Raw genomic sequence first — 19482 nt, 5'->3', positions numbered from 1 at the left:
TGCCGTCTCGTAAGAGTCCGTGACGTTTGGCTCCTTTTTTTTCTGGGGTGGCATTAGAGGCTCCTCGCCTCACCACTGCCTCCCCGCAGGTTATTTTTATCGTTGCCGTCTCTGATTTGGAGTTATTTTTGTTGTGGAGCATTTTTGGTGTTATTGCTGTCGGGTCGTCTATAATGTTGTGTGGAGCATCTGTCTAAGCACGTGCGCATTTGGCTCGGAGCTGCTCTGCCCGGAGGTGTAGAGTTAGGAGCGGGTGGACCGAGCTTTAGGAGTCCACGATTGATCTGTGGACATGTTATCCTGCGTAGGCATAGGCTGTGCGGTCATCTGGGACGGAGTAGCTGTGGGCAGGGGAGTGGACAGTCCGTACCGCAGTGGTTTTTGCGATTCAATTAGACCTTATTGTGTGATTCCTGAATAGAAAGCAGACCTGTGGAATGGTCAAGCTGTTGATGAGCTCCTGGTTACCTTGTTGAATACCTTGATTTCAGATGCAGAGGGACAACTTGGCACGAAAGAGCGACGGAGGAGGCGAGCCGAGCGCCGTAAGCAAGCAGGTCGGTGCGTGGTGGGAGCAGGAAGCTGTGCCGTGTGGCTCCAGCTAAGTTTGGTCGTTTCTATGTTTTCTAGGTGCGAAGCAAAGTGGAAAGCTGGGTATCGGCAGCGCAGCTCCTCTGGCAAGGTGAGCACGGAGCCGTGGTAGGGGCGAGGAGGAGTGTGGGGCCAGGGATTTATTCGAAGAGCTACGGATTTTTTTGTTTCTCGCCGTCTTAGGCGTCACAAGCGATGAGGGTTTGTGACCGTGCCCGCGGCACGGAACGCCGTGGAACTGAGCGGGAGGTGGGTGTCGCGGAAGGGGTCGGAGTCTACCCCACGGCACCGTGTGCCGGTACGGCTTAACGAGCGTGTGTTTTCTTGTGTTCCTGTAGATGTTGAAGAGGAACCCAGCGATGCAGGAAGATCCCTGTTAGCGCGTGTGGCGTTTTCTTCGTCGAAGATGGGTTAGGTCCCTCGGCCCTCTGAAAGCTAAGTGGAGGCATGGGGGCTGGGAAGGGGCTGGGAATCGCAGGGTTGGGGTTAAGTTCTGATAAGGGCCATCCAGAAACAGTTCCCCTTGGGTGGGTAAAGTGTCTGGGGACCTTTACAGTGTGATGCCAGGGTGTGGCGGGCAGGGCAGCTCCAGCCTCTGTCTGCATTGTGTAGTTTGGGAAGCCTGTCTCGCGACTGTCCGATGATCCTGGGGTCTCGTTGCGCTCCAGGCGCACAGCATGTATCTCGGGTGCCATCCCGGGATCTGGAATGCCAGTGCCAATTGGCTTGGTGTCAATTGGGTCCGGGATTCTTGTATCATTAGCCGAAAGTGTGGGTAGTGGTTTCATTTTTCATGTTTCTGGTCAGTTGTGATTTACGGTGTAGTTCTGGGCCGCATCATCAGCGGTTGTGCTCTGTATGCATCCAGTCTATGGGACTGGCACTTTAAGATGCTGGGAAGAAGTTCTTAGTTTTGCAGCAGCCTTGCGTGTTTGTGCCAGTGCCACCATTTCTTAAGGGGCCGTGATGTTGGGCTCTTATTTTTTTCTGGGGTTGCAGTAGAGACTCCTTGCCTCACTGCTGCCTCTCTGCAGGTTCTTTTGATTGATGTAGTCTCTGTTTTGGAGTAGTTCTTGTTATACAGCACTTTTGGTGCTGTTGATGTGTTGTCTATAATGTTTTGAGGTGCGTCTGTCTGTGCACGTGCACATTTGGCTCGGAGCTGCTGTGCCCGGAGGCGTGGAGTCAGGGGTGGGTGAATGGAGCTCTAGGGGTGCACGGTTAATCTGTTGACACGTTAAACTGCATTGGCAAAGGTTGAGCCGTCATCTGGGATGGAGTAGCTGTGGGCAGGGGAGCGGACTGTCCCTTCTCCAGTGTTTTGGAGACCTAATTAGAGCTTCTGGTGGGATTCCTAAACAGGAAGCAGACCTGTTGGATAGTCAAGATGTTCATGAGCATCTGGGTGACTTGCTGAATACCTTGATTTCAGATGCAGAGGGACAACTTGGCAAGAAACAGTGAGGAAAGAGGTGAGCTGAGCACGGTAAGCAGGTGGGGCGGTGTGTGGTGTCAGAGGGAAGTTGTGCCTTGTGCCTTTATACTGTGTGCTCGCTCTGCTTAGTGCGTGTGTGTTTTCTTGTGTTGCTGTAGATGTTGAGGAGGAACCTGGTGATGCTGGAATATCCCTGTCAGCGCACGTGGTGTTTTCTTTTGTTGAAGATGGATTCAGTTTCTTGGTCCTCTGAAAGCTAAGTGGAGGCTGGGGTGCTGAGAACGGGCTGAAAACTGCAGGGAGGGGAGTAAAGTTCAGTTTGGGGCAAGGGTTATCCAGGAACAGTCTCCTTTGGGCAGGTGAAGGGTCTAGGGAATTTCACAGTGCGATGCCAGCGTGTGCTGGGCAGGGCAGCTCCAGCCAGTGTCTGTGTCGTTGTGTAGTTCGGGAGGCCTGCCTTGCGCCTGTCTGATGATCCTGGGGTCTCATTGCATTTGAGGGACACGAAAGTGTACTCGGGTGCCATTCTGGGATCTGCAACACCGGTGCCGATTGTCGTAGTGCCAATTGGGTGCCGGTTTTGTCCTATCAGCAGGTGAAAGAGTGGAAGGTTCTTGTGTTTTGGATGTTTCTGGTCAGTTGTGTGTTATGGTGTCGTTGAGGGCTGTGTTGGCAGCTCTGCTCTCTACCCATCCAGTCTTGGGGACTGGCACTTCTTCCCAGCATATCGAAGCGTTTGCGCCAGTGCCGCCGTCTCTGTGTGTTTGCGCCAGTGCCGCCGTCTCTGTGTGTTTGCGCCAGTGCCGCCGTCTCTGTGTGTTTGCGCCAGTGCCGCCGTCTCTGTGTGTTTGCGCCAGTGCCGCCGTCTCTGTGTGTTTGCGCCAGTGCCGCCGTCTCTGTGTGTTTGCGCCAGTGCCGCCGTCTCTGTGTGTTTGCGCCAGTGCCGCCGTCTCTGTGTGTTTGCGCCAGTGCCGCCGTCTCTGTGTGTTTGCGCCAGTGCCGCCGTCTCTGTGTGTTTGCGCCAGTGCCGCCGTTTTGTAAGGGGCCCTGAATTTTGGCTCCTTTGTTTTCTGGGGTTGCAGTGGAGGCTCCTTGTACACCAGTGACTCCCTGCAGGTTCTTTTGATCAATGTGTGTCTGGTTTGGAGTCGTTCTCATCGCTGGGTGTTGTTGGTGGCATTGCCATCATGTTGTCTATAATGTTCTGTGGAGAGTCTGTCTGAGCGGGTGCGCTTTTGGCTCGGAGCCACTCTGCCCTGACGTGTGCAGTTAGGGGTGGGTGGACTGATGTCTAGGAGTCCACGGTTCATATGCTGACATGTTCAATCGTGTAGGCAAAGGTCGTGCAGTAATTTGGGCTGGAGTAGCTGTGGGCAGGGGAGTCAATAGTCCTTTTAGTGGTGTTTTGGTGTTGTTACTAACGACATTGACTAGTGTTTTCTGTGGTGTGCTCTTTTTTCAGAGATGAAGTGTGTTTTAATGAAATGTTTTTTCTTTGCAGGTGATCACGTTGTCAATATGAGTCACTTACTTGTAAAAAGGCATTTTGTTAGGCTATGTAACACTCAGTTACAGCTTTTTTTTTTTGGATGGTAACAAAAGAAGCTACAGACTCTGATCAACACCTGTGGGATAAGGCCTGCTTTACACTTTTTTGAAGACCTAGGTTTATTTGTGTGAAAATGCCACATTTGAGGCTGGCAGGAAGATCCTACGGACGGTAAACAAAATCTACGGCTGCGAGGAGCCAAGTCCAGTCTGAGATCAGCGCAGAGGATCTACTGAGAAGCAAGGAGACCAGACTCAGCTATTGCTGCTGCACTGACTCTCAATCTAGAGGGGTGGGTGAATAGTTTGTAAGGGTATAAATACCCAAGGATTTATATTCTTGCCTGGGACTTTAGCAGAAGCAGCAGCTCCAGTCAGCCTTCCTGCTCTACTGCTCTGTTTGGTTATTCATTTTCATGGTGTTTGCCTCATCAACCCACTTGTCCCTACGTCCATGGAAGGGAGGCAGGGATGTCGAGGTGTAGAGCGATGCAATTCTGCAAATCAGGCTGAGTGATATAAGGAATGAGTTGTAAACATACAATCCTTTGGCCTTATCTAAATATAATATTTTAGGTCTTTCCCCTATCCTCTGTGAGTCTGGGAGTCGAGCTGTAGACCCAGCGCGTGGCTACGTTTGGATCCAGCCGCACCTAGTCTTCTGTCCGGGGTGGAGTTTAGAAAGTGAGGGTTTCCATTTTGAACCTCACGACTCAATGGAAGGGCCTCCCTCTAGCCTTTGGCATCTCCTGTCCATGTAGAAATTACTCTGAATCAAGTTGTAGCTGATTTTGATTGTCATACTTTGTTCACTTAGCCAGCAATAGCGGCCCTTGCCATCACATTGGACGACATCACAGCGTGAGCCATCCGACACCGCTCTCAGTCGGCCGCGCCCCGAGTCGGTTACCCGAGACGAAGCGGCGTCGGCAGGGTTGTGGGCGTCGTCAGCGCTTAGCGACGGAGATGTGGGGTCAGTTTGAGTTCCAGATCGTCAGAGGAACAGACTTGTGGTAACTGCCATGATTGGGAAGCCATGGAAGAACAGATCATCGTGGTCAAGAACTATGTGAAGGATGGCAAGGGAATTAAGTCCAAACTGTTTTTCTGTCCTGACAAATAGCTTGAGACATGTACTTAAAAGGGTCGTTGCGGTAGATGACATGCAGCATGTTCGGGTAGTGTGAAATCTTGAGTGAATGTGGCTTGGGGTTTTAGTTATTTGTCCTTGGAGGTTCAAAAATTTTTTCCTTTTTCAGGTAAATTCTGAAGGTAAAGAATAAGAGCCCTAGCTGGGGGGTTTTATCCCCCGCCCCGTCCCGTATGGGATTTTTTTCCCCTGTTTCCAGTGGCTCCAGCAGGTGATGTTTGTCGCTAACGTACGGACTGAGGCCTGGCTGGGAGTGGGGTTTTGGCAGGCGGGGCGAGTTTAGAGGGTGCCGGGAATGGTGTTTTTGAGGGCCTATGCAGAGATGGGGTGACGGCACAGGGCAAGAAGGGCAGAGAATGGGTGTGGTGTCATGGTGCGGTGGTTTTGGAAGGTGTATGGGTGGTGTGTTAGAGTTGTGTGATGTGGTAATATTGTGTTTTGGGTTTGTAGTTACTTGTTATTGCAGGTTAATGTTTTTTGCATTTCAGGTAAATGTCTAATTTAAAATAGAATAAAAAAACCCCAGCTGGGGGATTTTTTTTTTTTTTCCCCCGACTGGGTTTTTATTTCCCCGGTCCCGGCCGCTCAGCGAGGCGACGTTCGTCGCCAAGGTTTGGACGTGGGCGCCCATTGGGCCAGGGTTTTGGCAGGCAGGGTCATTTTTGAGGCTTCCGGGGACGGCGTTCCCGAGGGGCCATGTGGAGACGGGGTTACGGCACATGGGGAGAAGGGCTGCGGTGTGAGCGTGTGGTGGTGTTGGTAGGCGTATGAGTGGTGTGGTTTGCTGAGTGATTTGGAATGGTTGTGTTTTGGTCCTGTATTTGTTTCTTTGCAGGTTCAAGGTTTTTTCTTTTCAGCTAATTTTAAAATTTAAAATAGAATAAAAAAAACCCCAGCCGGGGGATTTTTTTTTTTTTTCCCCTGGCTGGGTTTTTTTTTTCCCCGGTCCCGGCCGCTCAGCGAGGCGACGTTCGTCGCCAAGGTTTGGACGTGGGCGCCCATTGGGCCGGGGTTTTGGCAGGCAGGGTCATTTTTGAGGCTTCAGGGGACGGCGTTCCCGAGGGGCCGTGTGGAGACGGGGTTATGGCACATGGGGAGAAGGGCTGCGGTGTGAGCGTGTGGTGGTGTTGGTAGGCGTATGAGTGGTGTGGTTTGCTGAGTGATTTGGAATGGTTGTGTTTTGGTCCTGTATTTGTTTCTTTGCAGGTTCAAGGTTTTTTCTTTTCAGCTAATTTTAAAATTTAAAATAGAATAAAAAAAACCCCAGCCGGGGGATTTTTTTTTTTTTCCCCTGGCTGGGTTTTTTTTTTCCCCGGTCCCGGCCGCTCAGCGAGGCGACGTTCGTCGCCAAGGTTTGGACGTGGGCGCTCATTGGGCCGGGGTTTTGGCAGGCAGGGTCATTTTTGAGGCTTCAGGGGACGGCGTTCCCGAGGGGCCGTGTGGAGACGGGGTTATGGCACATGGGGAGAAGGGCTGCGGTGTGAGCGTGTGGTGGTGTTGGTAGGCGTATGAGTGGTGTGGTTTGCTGAGTGATTTGGAATGGTTGTGTTTTGGTCCTGTATTTGTTTCTTTGCAGGTTCAAGGTTTTTTCTTTTCAGCTAATTTTAAAATTTAAAATAGAATAAAAAAAACCCCAGCCGGGGGATTTTTTTTTTTTTCCCCTGGCTGGGTTTTTTTTTTCCCCGGTCCCGGCCGCTCAGCGAGGCGACGTTCGTCGCCAAGGTTTGGATGTGGGTGCCCATTGGGCCGGGGTTTTGGCAGGCAGGGTCAATTTTGAGGCTTCCGGGAACGGTGTTCCTGAGGGGTCATGAGGAGACTGGGTCCCGGCACACCGGGAGAAGTGGTGCAGCGTCAGCGTGTGGTGGTGTTTCCAGGTGTATGAGCCTTGTGGTTAGCTGCGTGACTTGGACTGAAAGTGTTTTGTTCCTGTATCTGTTTCTTTGCAGGTTAATGGTTTTTTCTTTTTAGGTAAATTTAAAATGTAAAATAGAGTAAAGAAACCCCAGCTGGGTGTGGTTTTTTTCCCCCCAGCCTGGGTTGTTTTTTTCCCCATGGTTCTGGCCTCTTTATGAGGTGATGTTCATTGCTAAAGTTTGGAAGTGGGTTTGGCCGAGTTTGGTGTTTTGGCAGGCAGGGAGTGTTTAGAGCCTCCTGGGAATGTTGTTCCTGATGGGTGATGCGGATGTGTGGTGAGCGTGCCAGCTGGGAGTATGGTTGCTGTGTGAGTGTGTGGTGGGTTTGGTATCTGAGTGAGTGTTGTGGTTTAGCTCTGTGATATGGTATGAATGTGTTTTGGGGTTGTAGGTTTTATTTTGTAGGGTTTCTTTTTTTTTAAAATTCACATGAAAAAGGGAAAAAAAAATGAATTTAAATAGATTATTTAAACCCCAGCCGGGGGATTCCTTTGCCATGTGTCCATCCACTGCCCTCAGGAGTGTGTTTAAGTCCAGGTCCATAGTGCTTGGTGCAGTCAAGTTAATTGCCCATGTTCATAATCAGGTCAGTCTGGGATGGTGGTTTCAGAGGCAGGGTTTTTGTTGAGGATCCCAGGAATAGCCTTTCTGGTGACACCTGTTCCGGATAGTGGCCATGGTTGGTCCTTATTAGGAGGCCTGTTTAGGGAGAGGTCCCAGGAAGGTGTTTGTGATTGGCCTAGGAGTAGTGTGAGTAAATGGCTGAGGACAGGGACAGGGTTGTAATAGAAGTGTGTTATCCTCTGTAATGGGATGTGAGAAAAGCTCTGGAAAAGGTGAGTTGGGTTTTCTGTGTTTTGTTCTAATTGCAATATCTCCAATGTGTTCTAAATAATTTTTATTCCTTGAATGTGTTCTCATTGTAATACCTTGAAAGTGTATTGAAGGTGTGTGTTTGATGTTTGGTGTGTCAATTTTGACTAAATGATGTAAAAAAAGTTGTAATGGTGAGGAGTCTGTTCTGCTGCGTGCTCAAATGTACATGTGAACCGGGAGTTTGTTTAATGCTTGTTGTTGGATGAGAAATGCTGTAATGGCTCTGTATCAGAAGTAATGATTTTCTCTTTAGCCTTCTGTAATGTGATACATTATGCCTTAAAGCATGTAATAAGGCAGAATTTTTAATGTTATGGGAATTGTGATCATGGAACAGTGTTTAGAAAACCAGTTTGTCATTTGTTGGCTTGTATCAAATAACTATTTATGATGCCTTACTATGTGGTTTGAGGAGGTTAGTCCTACCTCAGGGCCATCACAAAGGTAATAAAGCAGACATGTCTTTTTGTTGTCCAGTGTCTTTTTTTGGTATGAGTGGAGTGACAGGTTGATGTTTTGTGCATGTACCTCAGTTTGAGAGGGTGTAGTTTGTGACTGTGAGTGTGCACTGCACTTTGTCTCTGTCTTGTGTTGTGCGTGTGCTGGACTTTGTCTCTGTCTTGTGTTGTGCGTGTGTGGACTTTGTCTCTGTCTTGTGTTGTGTGTGTGCTGGACTTTGTCTGTGACTTGTGTTGTGTGTGTGCTGGACTTTGTCTCTGTCTTGTGTTGTGTGTGTGCTGGACTTTTTCTGTGACTTGTGTTGTGTGTGTGCTGGACTTTGTCTCTGTCTTGTGCTGTGCGTGTGCTGGACTTTGTCTCTGTCTTGTGTTGTGTGTGTGCTGGACTTTGTCTCTGTCTTGTGTTGTGCGTGTGTTGGACTTTGTCTCTGTTTTGTGTTGTGCGTGTGTTGGACTTTGTCTCTGTATTGTGTTGTGCGTGTGCTGGACTTTGTCTCTGTCTTGTGCTGTGTGTGTTGGACTTTGTCTGTGACTTGTGTTGTGCGTGTGCTGGACTTTGTCTCTGTCTTGTGTTGTGCGTTTGTGGACTTTGTCTCTGTCTTGTGTTGTGCGTGTGCTGGACTTTGTCTCTGTCTTGTGTTGTGCGTGTGCTGGACTTTGTCTCTGTCTTGTGTTGTGCGTGTGCTGGACTTTGTCTCTGTCTTGTGTTGTGCGTGTGCTGGACTTTGTCTCTGTCTTGTGTTGTGTGTGTGTTGGACTTTGTCTCTGTCTTGTGTTGTGTGTGTGCTGGACTTTGTCTGTGACTTGTGTTGTGTGTGTGTTGGACTTTGTCTCTGTCTTGTGCTGTCTGTGTGTTGGAGTTTGAGTTGACCGATTGTTCAGGTTGAATGTATTTGAGTGTCTTTTTACTCTAGAGTTTGTTTTGCATGGCAGGTAGAAATAGTTCTTTTTTTAACACAAGAAATTATTTGGTTTTTTAGGTGCAGCAGTAGGGCTTTGGATGCTTAAGGGGAGTTAAAAAAAAAAAAAAAAAAAAATGCAATCCATGTACTCCCCCTAAGCATCCAAAGCCCTACTGCTGCACCAGACTTATTATTTTTATTCTTTTTATTTACACATATAAACAAACCATACCTACCCCTAACCAACCATATTTCCATGACCAGGGGGAGTACTCCCTAATTAATAAACAAACAATCAATAATTAGAGACTACTCCCCCTGGTCATGGAAATTATCACCCAATTATGCAAATGAACCAATTAAATATGCAAATTAAGTAAAAATTTTTTTTTTCACCCCCACACAGAAAAGCAAAACAAAGAAACAAACAAAATAAAACAAAAACACTACAAAGGAAACAAGTATACACAAAAACATAAACACAAAACAACAAGAAAACAAACAAACATGTCAAAATACAAACAAAAAAAAACAAAAAAAAAACCCCACAACACACAATACCACACACAAAATGATTCAACAAAAAAAAAAAAAACATCACAAAAAACTACAAACAAAACACCACAAAATACACACAAAAACAAATGACACTAAAACTCAAATCAACCTAAAAACATCAAAAACACACACTGCACACAAAATTCACACCACACTACAAACAAACAATCAACAACACACACAAACTCAAAAAAACAAAGGAGACAATAAACAACACATAACAAAACAAAAATCACACAAACAAAACAAAACATACTACTACAAAACAACAAACACCACACAAAAAATAAAACAATAAAAAACACTTAATTACAAACAAAATATCAACTCTACTTCACAGCACACAAATCGTAAATACTACTACAATCATGACAATCCCAACAATGCATCAAACTGACAAATATATTAAACAATTAAATGAAATACACAAAAAAAAAAAAACTCATTAAACAATACTAATACACCACTAATATCTTCAAAGCATTTATCAAAAACACACACTTCAAAATAAAAAAACTCTACAAAAGTCACAAAAACAAAATAAACTTGCTCAAACAGCAACAACTAAAACACAGTACAAGAACAACATTCTAAAACACTCCACAAACAATAATAACAATATCACAACACACACAAAAACTACAACAACTACAAAAAAAAAAAAACAAATATATTACTTCAAACATCTCCTAACACAAAAAAACAAAAAACTACAACTTAGCATACACATAAAACTAAACATTATACATACAATACATCAATCAATTGCAACAAAATTTAATCAACAACTAAAAAAAAACTTCATTTACAATAAAACAAAAACACAAATAACAACATACAATATATATCACACATACAAGACATCATACAAAAAAACTCAAAATATACAACACAATACACATTACAATTCAAATAACTGTACAAGTCAAAACACAAATGACAATAAACTTTCAAAACATAATACAACAAAATGACAATAACAATAACCATAGACCTAAAAATTATAATAACACATTAACTAAAACTAACGTTTAAAAAAACATTGAAACAATCACAAAAACTAACAGCTACACATACACCAAACCAAACACCTAACACAACACTAAAAACAACAATAATGCCAAATCCTACAGCAACACTTACACTACAAAACACAACAGTTATCACACTACAACTTAACCTGAAAGACACAGTTAACACACACACTACAATAAAAATAACAGTACAACTTACAAAACAGCTTACAGTACACCTAACCATACAACTGACACTACAAATCACAGAACATGCTACACTAGACCTTGAAATACACATTACAACTCACAGGACAAATTACAGATGACAGATTAGAAGTAACAGCTGACAACTTACAATTCACAGCTTAATCATGACAGCTTATATGTTACAACTAACAATAACAGTACAGGTAACAGTACAGGTTAGGGTACGGGTTAGGGTACGGGTTAGAGTACGGGTTACGGTTAGGGTTACGGTTAGGGTTACGGTTAGGGTTACGGTTAGGGTTAGGGTTAGGGTTAGGGTTAGGGTTAGGGTTAGGGTTAGGGTTAGGGTTAGGGTTAGGGTACGGGTTAGGGTACGGGTTAGGGTACGGGTTAGAGTACGGGTTACGGTTAGGGTTACGGTTAGGGTTACGGTTAGGGTTACGGTTAGGGTTAGGGTTAGGGTTAGGGTTAGGGTTAGGGTTAGGGTTAGGGTTAGGGTTAGGGTTAGGGTACGGGTTAGGGTACGGGTTAGGGTTAGGGTTAGGGTTAGGGTACGGGTTAGGGTTAGGGTTAGGGTTAGGGTACGGGTTAGGGTACGGGTTAGGGTACGGGTTAGGGTACGGGTTAGGGTTAGGGTTAGGGTTAGGGTTAGGGTTAGGGTTAGGGTTAGGGTACGGGTTAGGGTTAGGGTTAGGGTTAGGGTACGGGTTAGGGTACGGGTTAGGGTACGGGTTAGGGTACGGGTTAGGGTTAGGGTTAGGGTTAGGGTACGGGTTAGGGTACGGGTTAGGGTACGGGTTAGGGTTAGGGTTAGGGTTAGGGTTAGGGTTAGGGTTAGGGTTAGGGTTAGGGTTAGGGTTAGGGTTAGGGTTAGGGTTAGGGTTAGGGTTAGGGTTAGGGTTAGGGTTAGGGTTAGGGTTAGGGTTAGGGTTAGGGTTAGGGTTAGGGTTAGGGTTAGGGTTAGGGTTAGGGTTAGGGTTAGGGTTAGGGTTAGGGTTAGGGTTAGGGTTAGGGTTAGGGTTAGGGTTAGGGTTAGGGTTAGGGTTAGGGTTAGGGTTAGGGTTAGGGTTAGGGTTAGGGTTAGGGTTAGGGTTAGGGTTAGGGTTAGGGTTAGGGTTAGGGTTAGGGTTAGGGTTAGGGTTAGGGTTAGGGTTAGGGTTAGGGTTAGGGTTAGGGTTAGGGTTAGGGTTAGGGTTAGGGTTAGGGTTAGGGTTAGGGTTAGGGTTAGGGTTAGGGTTAGGGTTAGGGTTAGGGTTAGGGTTAGGGTTAGGGTTAGGGTTAGGGTTAGGGTTAGGGTTAGGGTTAGGGTTAGGGTTAGGGTTAGGGTTAGGGTTAGGGTTAGGGTTAGGGTTAGGGTTAGGGTTAGGGTTAGGGTTAGGGTTAGGGTTAGGGTTAGGGTTAGGGTTAGGGTTAGGGTTAGGGTTAGGGTTAGGGTTAGGGTTAGGGTTAGGGTTAGGGTTAGGGTTAGGGTTAGGGTTAGGGTTAGGGTTAGGGTTAGGGTTAGGGTTAGGGTTAGGGTTAGGGTTAGGGTTAGGGTTAGGGTTAGGGTTAGGGTTAGGGTTAGGGTTAGGGTTAGGGTTAGGGTTAGGGTTAGGGTTAGGGTTAGGGTTAGGGTTAGGGTTAGGGTTAGGGTTAGGGTTAGGGTTAGGGTTAGGGTTAGGGTTAGGGTTAGGGTTAGGGTTAGGGTTAGGGTTAGGGTTAGGGTTAGGGTTAGGGTTAGGGTTAGGGTTAGGGTTAGGGTTAGGGTTAGGGTTAGGGTTAGGGTTAGGGTTAGGGTTAGGGTTAGGGTTAGGGTTAGGGTTAGGGTTAGGGTTAGGGTTAGGGTTAGGGTTAGGGTTAGGGTTAGGGTTAGGGTTAGGGTTAGGGTTAGGGTTAGGGTTAGGGTTAGGGTTAGGGTTAGGGTTAGGGTTAGGGTTAGGGTTAGGGTTAGGGTTAGGGTTAGGGTTAGGGTTAGGGTTAGGGTTAGGGTTAGGGTTAGGGTTAGGGTTAGGGTTAGGGTTAGGGTTAGGGTTAGGGTTAGGGTTAGGGTTAGGGTTAGGGTTAGGGTTAGGGTTAGGGTTAGGGTTAGGGTTAGGGTTAGGGTTAGGGTTAGGGTTAGGGTTAGGGTTAGGGTTAGGGTTAGGGTTAGGGTTAGGGTTAGGGTTAGGGTTAGGGTTAGGGTTAGGGTTAGGGTTAGGGTTAGGGTTAGGGTTAGGGTTAGGGTTAGGGTTAGGGTTAGGGTTAGGGTTAGGGTTAGGGTTAGGGTTAGGGTTAGGGTTAGGGTTAGGGTTAGGGTTAGGGTTAGGGTTAGGGTTAGGGTTAGGGTTAGGGTTAGGGTTAGGGTTAGGGTTAGGGTTAGGGTTAGGGTTAGGGTTAGGGTTAGGGTTAGGGTTAGGGTTAGGGTTAGGGTTAGGGTTAGGGTTAGGGTTAGGGTTAGGGTTAGGGTTAGGGTTAGGGTTAGGGTTAGGGTTAGGGTTAGGGTTAGGGTTAGGGTTAGGGTTAGGGTTAGGGTTAGGGTTAGGGTTAGGGTTAGGGTTAGGGTTAGGGTTAGGGTTAGGGTTAGGGTTAGGGTTAGGGTTAGGGTTAGGGTTAGGGTTAGGGTTAGGGTTAGGGTTAGGGTTAGGGTTAGGGTTAGGGTTAGGGTTAGGGTTAGGGTTAGGGTTAGGGTTAGGGTTAGGGTTAGGGTTAGGGTTAGGGTTAGGGTTAGGGTTAGGGTTAGGGTTAGGGTTAGGGTTAGGGTTAGGGTTAGGGTTAGGGTTAGGGTTAGGGTTAGGGTTAGGGTTAGGGTTAGGGTTAGGGTTAGGGTTAGGGTTAGGGTTAGGGTTAGGGTTAGGGTTAGGGTTAGGGTTAGGGTTAGGGTTAGGGTTAGGGTTAGGGTTAGGGTTAGGGTTAGGGTTAGGGTTAGGGTTAGGGTTAGGGTTAGGGTTAGGGTTAGGGTTAGGGTTAGGGTTAGGGTTAGGGTTAGGGTTAGGGTTAGGGTTAGGGTTAGGGTTAGGGTTAGGGTTAGGGTTAGGGTTAGGGTTAGGGTTAGGGTTAGGGTTAGGGTTAGGGTTAGGGTTAGGGTTAGGGTTAGGGTTAGGGTTAGGGTTAGGGTTAGGGTTAGGGTTAGGGTTAGGGTTAGGGTTAGGGTTAGGGTTAGGGTTAGGGTTAGGGTTAGGGTTAGGGTTAGGGTTAGGGTTAGGGTTAGGGTTAGGGTTAGGGTTAGGGTTAGGGTTAGGGTTAGGGTTAGGGTTAGGGTTAGGGTTAGGGTTAGGGTTAGGGTTAGGGTTAGGGTTAGGGTTAGGGTTAGGGTTAGGGTTAGGGTTAGGGTTAGGGTTAGGGTTAGGGTTAGGGTTAGGGTTAGGGTTAGGGTTAGGGTTAGGGTTAGGGTTAGGGTTAGGGTTAGGGTTAGGGTTAGGGTTAGGGTTAGGGTTAGGGTTAGGGTTAGGGTTAGGGTTAGGGTTAGGGTTAGGGTTAGGGTTAGGGTTAGGGTTAGGGTTAGGGTTAGGGTTAGGGTTAGGGTTAGGGTTAGGGTTAGGGTTAGGGTTAGGGTTAGGGTTAGGGTTAGGGTTAGGGTTAGGGTTAGGGTTAGGGTTAGGGTTAGGGTTAGGGTTAGGGTTAGGGTTAGGGTTAGGGTTAGGGTTAGGGTTAGGGTTAGGGTTAGGGTTAGGGTTAGGGTTAGGGTTAGGGTTAGGGTTAGGGTTAGGGTTAGGGTTAGGGTTAGGGTTAGGGTTAGGGTTAGGGTTAGGGTTAGGGTTAGGGTTAGGGTTAGGGTTAGGGTTAGGGTTAGGGTTAGGGTTAGGGTTAGGGTTAGGGTTAGGGTTAGGGTTAGGGTTAGGGTTAGGGTTAGGGTTAGGGTTAGGGTTAGGGTTAGGGTTAGGGTTAGGGTTAGGGTTAGGGTTAGGGTTAGGGTTAGGGTTAGGGTTAGGGTTAGGGTTAGGGTTAGGGTTAGGGTTAGGGTTAGGGTTAGGGTTAGGGTTAGGGTTAGGGTTAGGGTTAGGGTTAGGGTTAGGGTTAGGGTTAGGGTTAGGGTTAGGGTTAGGGTTAGGGTTAGGGTTAGGGTTAGGGTTAGGGTTAGGGTTAGGGTTAGGGTTAGGGTTAGGGTTAGGGTTAGGGTTAGGGTTAGGGTTAGGGTTAGGGTTAGGGTTAGGGTTAGGGTTAGGGTTAGGGTTAGGGTTAGGGTTAGGGTTAGGGTTAGGGTTAGGGTTAGGGTTAGGGTTAGGGTTAGGGTTAGGGTTAGGGTTAGGGTTAGGGTTAGGGTTAGGGTTAGGGTTAGGGTTAGGGTTAGGGTTAGGGTTAGGGTTAGGGTTAGGGTTAGGGTTAGGGTTAGGGTTAGGGTTAGGGTTAGGGTTAGGGTTAGGGTTAGGGTTAGGGTTAGGGTTAGGGTTAGGGTTAGGGTTAGGGTTAGGGTTAGGGTTAGGGTTAGGGTTAGGGTTAGGGTTAGGGTTAGGGTTAGGGTTAGGGTTAGGGTTAGGGTTAGGGTTAGGGTTAGGGTTAGGGTTAGGGTTAGGGTTAGGGTTAGGGTTAGGGTTAGGGTTAGGGTTAGGGTTAGGGTTAGGGTTAGGGTTAGGGTTAGGGTTAGGGTTAGGGTTAGGGTTAGGGTTAGGGTTAGGGTTAGGGTTAGGGTTAGGGTTAGGGTTAGGGTTAGGGTTAGGGTTAGGGTTAGGGTTAGGGTTAGGGTTAGGGTTAGGGTTAGGGTTAGGGTTAGGGTTAGGGTTAGGGTTAGGGTTAGGGTTAGGGTTAGGGTTAGGGTTAGGGTTAGGGTTAGGGTTAGGGTTAGGGTTAGGGTTAGGGTTAGGGTTAGGGTTAGGGTTAGGGTTAGGGTTAGGGTTAGGGTTAGGGTTAGGGTTAGGGTTAGGGTTAGGGTTAGGGTTAGGGTTAGGGTTAGGGTTAGGGTTAGGGTTAGGGTTAGGGTTAGGGTTAGGGTTAGGGTTAGGGTTAGGGTTAGGGTTAGGGTTAGGGTTAGGGTTAGGGTTAGGGTTAGGGTTAGGGTTAGGGTTAGGGTTAGGGTTAGGGTTAGGGTTAGGGTTAGGGTTAGGGTTAGGGTTAGGGTTAGGGTTAGGGTTAGGGTTAGGGTTAGGGTTAGGGTTAGGGTTAGGGTTAGGGTTAGGGTTAGGGTTAGGGTTAGGGTTAGGGTTAGGGTTAGGGTTAGGGTTAGGGTTAGGGTTAGGGTTAGGGTTAGGGTTAGGGTTAGGGTTAGGGTTAGGGTTAGGGTTAGGGTTAGGGTTAGGGTTAGGGTTAGGGTTAGGGTTAGGGTTAGGGTTAGGGTTAGGGTTAGGGTTAGGGTTAGGGTTAGGGTTAGGGTTAGGGTTAGGGTTAGGGTTAGGGTTAGGGTTAGGGTTAGGGTTAGGGTTAGGGTTAGGGTTAGGGTTAGGGTTAGGGTTAGGGTTAGGGTTAGGGTTAGGGTTAGGGTTAGGGTTAGGGTTAGGGTTAGGGTTAGGGTTAGGGTTAGGGTTAGGGTTAGGGTTAGGGTTAGGGTTAGGGTTAGGGTTAGGGTTAGGGTTAGGGTTAGGGTTAGGGTTAGGGTTAGGGTTAGGGTTAGGGTTAGGGTTAGGGTTAGGGTTAGGGTTAGGGTTAGGGTTAGGGTTAGGGTTAGGGTTAGGGTTAGGGTTAGGGTTAGGGTTAGGGTTAGGGTTAGGGTTAGGGTTAGGGTTAGGGTTAGGGTTAGGGTTAGGGTTAGGGTTAGGGTTAGGGTTAGGGTTAGGGTTAGGGTTAGGGTTAGGGTTAGGGTTAGGGTTAGGGTTAGGGTTAGGGTTAGGGTTAGGGTTAGGGTTAGGGTTAGGGTTAGGGTTAGGGTTAGGGTTAGGGTTAGGGTTAGGGTTAGGGTTAGGGTTAGGGTTAGGGTTAGGGTTAGGGTTAGGGTTAGGGTTAGGGTTAGGGTTAGGGTTAGGGTTAGGGTTAGGGTTAGGGTTAGGGTTAGGGTTAGGGTTAGGGTTAGGGTTAGGGTTAGGGTTAGGGTTAGGGTTAGGGTTAGGGTTAGGGTTAGGGTTAGGGTTAGGGTTAGGGTTAGGGTTAGGGTTAGGGTTAGGGTTAGGGTTAGGGTTAGGGTTAGGGTTAGGGTTAGGGTTAGGGTTAGGGTTAGGGTTAGGGTTAGGGTTAGGGTTAGGGTTAGGGTTAGGGTTAGGGTTAGGGTTAGGGTTAGGGTTAGGGTTAGGGTTAGGGTTAGGGTTAGGGTTAGGGTTAGGGTTAGGGTTAGGGTTAGGGTTAGGGTTAGGGTTAGGGTTAGGGTTAGGGTTAGGGTTAGGGTTAGGGTTAGGGTTAGGGTTAGGGTTAGGGTTAGGGTTAGGGTTAGGGTTAGGGTTAGGGTTAGGGTTAGGGTTAGGGTTAGGGTTAGGGTTAGGGTTAGGGTTAGGGTTAGGGTTAGGGTTAGGGTTAGGGTTAGGGTTAGGGTTAGGGTTAGGGTTAGGGTTAGGGTTAGGGTTAGGGTTAGGGTTAGGGTTAGGGTTAGGGTTAGGGTTAGGGTTAGGGTTAGGGTTAGGGTTAGGGTTAGGGTTAGGGTTAGGGTTAGGGTTAGGGTTAGGGTTAGGGTTAGGGTTAGGGTTAGGGTTAGGGTTAGGGTTAGGGTTAGGGTTAGGGTTAGGGTTAGGGTTAGGGTTAGGGTTAGGGTTAGGGTTAGGGTTAGGGTTAGGGTTAGGGTTAGGGTTAGGGTTAGGGTTAGGGTTAGGGTTAGGGTTAGGGTTAGGGTTAGGGTTAGGGTTAGGGTTAGGGTTAGGGTTAGGGTTAGGGTTAGGGTTAGGGTTAGGGTTAGGGTTAGGGTTAGGGTTAGGGTTAGGGTTAGGGTTAGGGTTAGGGTTAGGGTTAGGGTTAGGGTTAGGGTTAGGGTTAGGGTTAGGGTTAGGGTTAGGGTTAGGGTTAGGGTTAGGGTTAGGGTTAGGGTTAGGGTTAGGGTTAGGGTTAGGGTTAGGGTTAGGGTTAGGGTTAGGGTTAGGGTTAGGGTTAGGGTTAGGGTTAGGGTTAGGGTTAGGGTTAGGGTTAGGGTTAGGGTTAGGGTTAGGGTTAGGGTTAGGGTTAGGGTTAGGGTTAGGGTTAGGGTTAGGGTTAGGGTTAGGGTTAGGGTTAGGGTTAGGGTTAGGGTTAGGGTTAGGGTTAGGGTTAGGGTTAGGGTTAGGGTTAGGGTTAGGGTTAGGGTTAGGGTTAGGGTTAGGGTTAGGGTTAGGGTTAGGGTTAGGGTTAGGGTTAGGGTTAGGGTTAGGGTTAGGGTTAGGGTTAGGGTTAGGGTTAGGGTTAGGGTTAGGGTTAGGGTTAGGGTTAGGGTTAGGGTTAGGGTTAGGGTTAGGGTTAGGGTTAGGGTTAGGGTTAGGGTTAGGGTTAGGGTTAGGGTTAGGGTTAGGGTTAGGGTTAGGGTTAGGGTTAGGGTTAGGGTTAGGGTTAGGGTTAGGGTTAGGGTTAGGGTTAGGGTTAGGGTTAGGGTTAGGGTTAGGGTTAGGGTTAGGGTTAGGGTTAGGGTTAGGGTTAGGGTTAGGGTTAGGGTTAGGGTTAGGGTTAGGGTTAGGGTTAGGGTTAGGGTTAGGGTTAGGGTTAGGGTTAGGGTTAGGGTTAGGGTTAGGGTTAGGGTTAGGGTTAGGGTTAGGGTTAGGGTTAGGGTTAGGGTTAGGGTTAGGGTTAGGGTTAGGGTTAGGGTTAGGGTTAGGGTTAGGGTTAGGGTTAGGGTTAGGGTTAGGGTTAGGGTTAGGGTTAGGGTTAGGGTTAGGGTTAGGGTTAGGGTTAGGGTTAGGGTTAGGGTTAGGGTTAGGGTTAGGGTTAGGGTTAGGGTTAGGGTTAGGGTTAGGGTTAGGGTTAGGGTTAGGGTTAGGGTTAGGGTTAGGGTTAGGGTTAGGGTTAGGGTTAGGGTTAGGGTTAGGGTTAGGGTTAGGGTTAGGGTTAGGGTTAGGGTTAGGGTTAGGGTTAGGGTTAGGGTTAGGGTTAGGGTTAGGGTTAGGGTTAGGGTTAGGGTTAGGGTTAGGGTTAGGGTTAGGGTTAGGGTTAGGGTTAGGGTTAGGGTTAGGGTTAGGGTTAGGGTTAGGGTTAGGGTTAGGGTTAGGGTTAGGGTTAGGGTTAGGGTTAGGGTTAGGGTTAGGGTTAGGGTTAGGGTTAGGGTTAGGGTTAGGGTTAGGGTTAGGGTTAGGGTTAGGGTTAGGGTTAGGGTTAGGGTTAGGGTTAGGGTTAGGGTTAGGGTTAGGGTTAGGGTTAGGGTTAGGGTTAGGGTTAGGGTTAGGGTTAGGGTTAGGGTTAGGGTTAGGGTTAGGGTTAGGGTTAGGGTTAGGGTTAGGGTTAGGGTTAGGGTTAGGGTTAGGGTTAGGGTTAGGGTTAGGGTTAGGGTTAGGGTTAGGGTTAGGGTTAGGGTTAGGGTTAGGGTTAGGGTTAGGGTTAGGGTTAGGGTTAGGGTTAGGGTTAGGGTTAGGGTTAGGGTTAGGGTTAGGGTTAGGGTTAGGGTTAGGGTTAGGGTTAGGGTTAGGGTTAGGGTTAGGGTTAGGGTTAGGGTTAGGGTTAGGGTTAGGGTTAGGGTTAGGGTTAGGGTTAGGGTTAGGGTTAGGGTTAGGGTTAGGGTTAGGGTTAGGGTTAGGGTTAGGGTTAGGGTTAGGGTTAGGGTTAGGGTTAGGGTTAGGGTTAGGGTTAGGGTTAGGGTTAGGGTTAGGGTTAGGGTTAGGGTTAGGGTTAGGGTTAGGGTTAGGGTTAGGGTTAGGGTTAGGGTTAGGGTTAGGGTTAGGGTTAGGGTTAGGGTTAGGGTTAGGGTTAGGGTTAGGGTTAGGGTTAGGGTTAGGGTTAGGGTTAGGGTTAGGGTTAGGGTTAGGGTTAGGGTTAGGGTTAGGGTTAGGGTTAGGGTTAGGGTTAGGGTTAGGGTTAGGGTTAGGGTTAGGGTTAGGGTTAGGGTTAGGGTTAGGGTTAGGGTT

The 19482-nt window shown here is 47.7% G+C and overlaps 1 long non-coding RNA gene across 1 annotated transcript; it reads left to right on the top strand.

The window, feature by feature from the left end:
- The first annotated feature begins 370 nt into the window (after nucleotides 1-370).
- On the top strand, nucleotides 371-2190 carry LOC135575622 (uncharacterized). The gene is made up of 3 exons (XR_010466748.1): nucleotides 371-557; nucleotides 631-682; nucleotides 930-2190. It is a non-coding gene; the product is annotated as an uncharacterized LOC135575622 (long non-coding RNA).
- Nucleotides 2191-19482: the final 17292 nt, after the last annotated feature.

The sequence above is a fragment of the Columba livia genome, chromosome 17 (assembly GCF_036013475.1).
Source record: "Columba livia isolate bColLiv1 breed racing homer chromosome 17, bColLiv1.pat.W.v2, whole genome shotgun sequence".
NCBI lineage: Eukaryota > Metazoa > Chordata > Aves > Columbiformes > Columbidae > Columba > Columba livia.
This window is presented reverse-complemented; position numbering and strand designations above follow the sequence as displayed.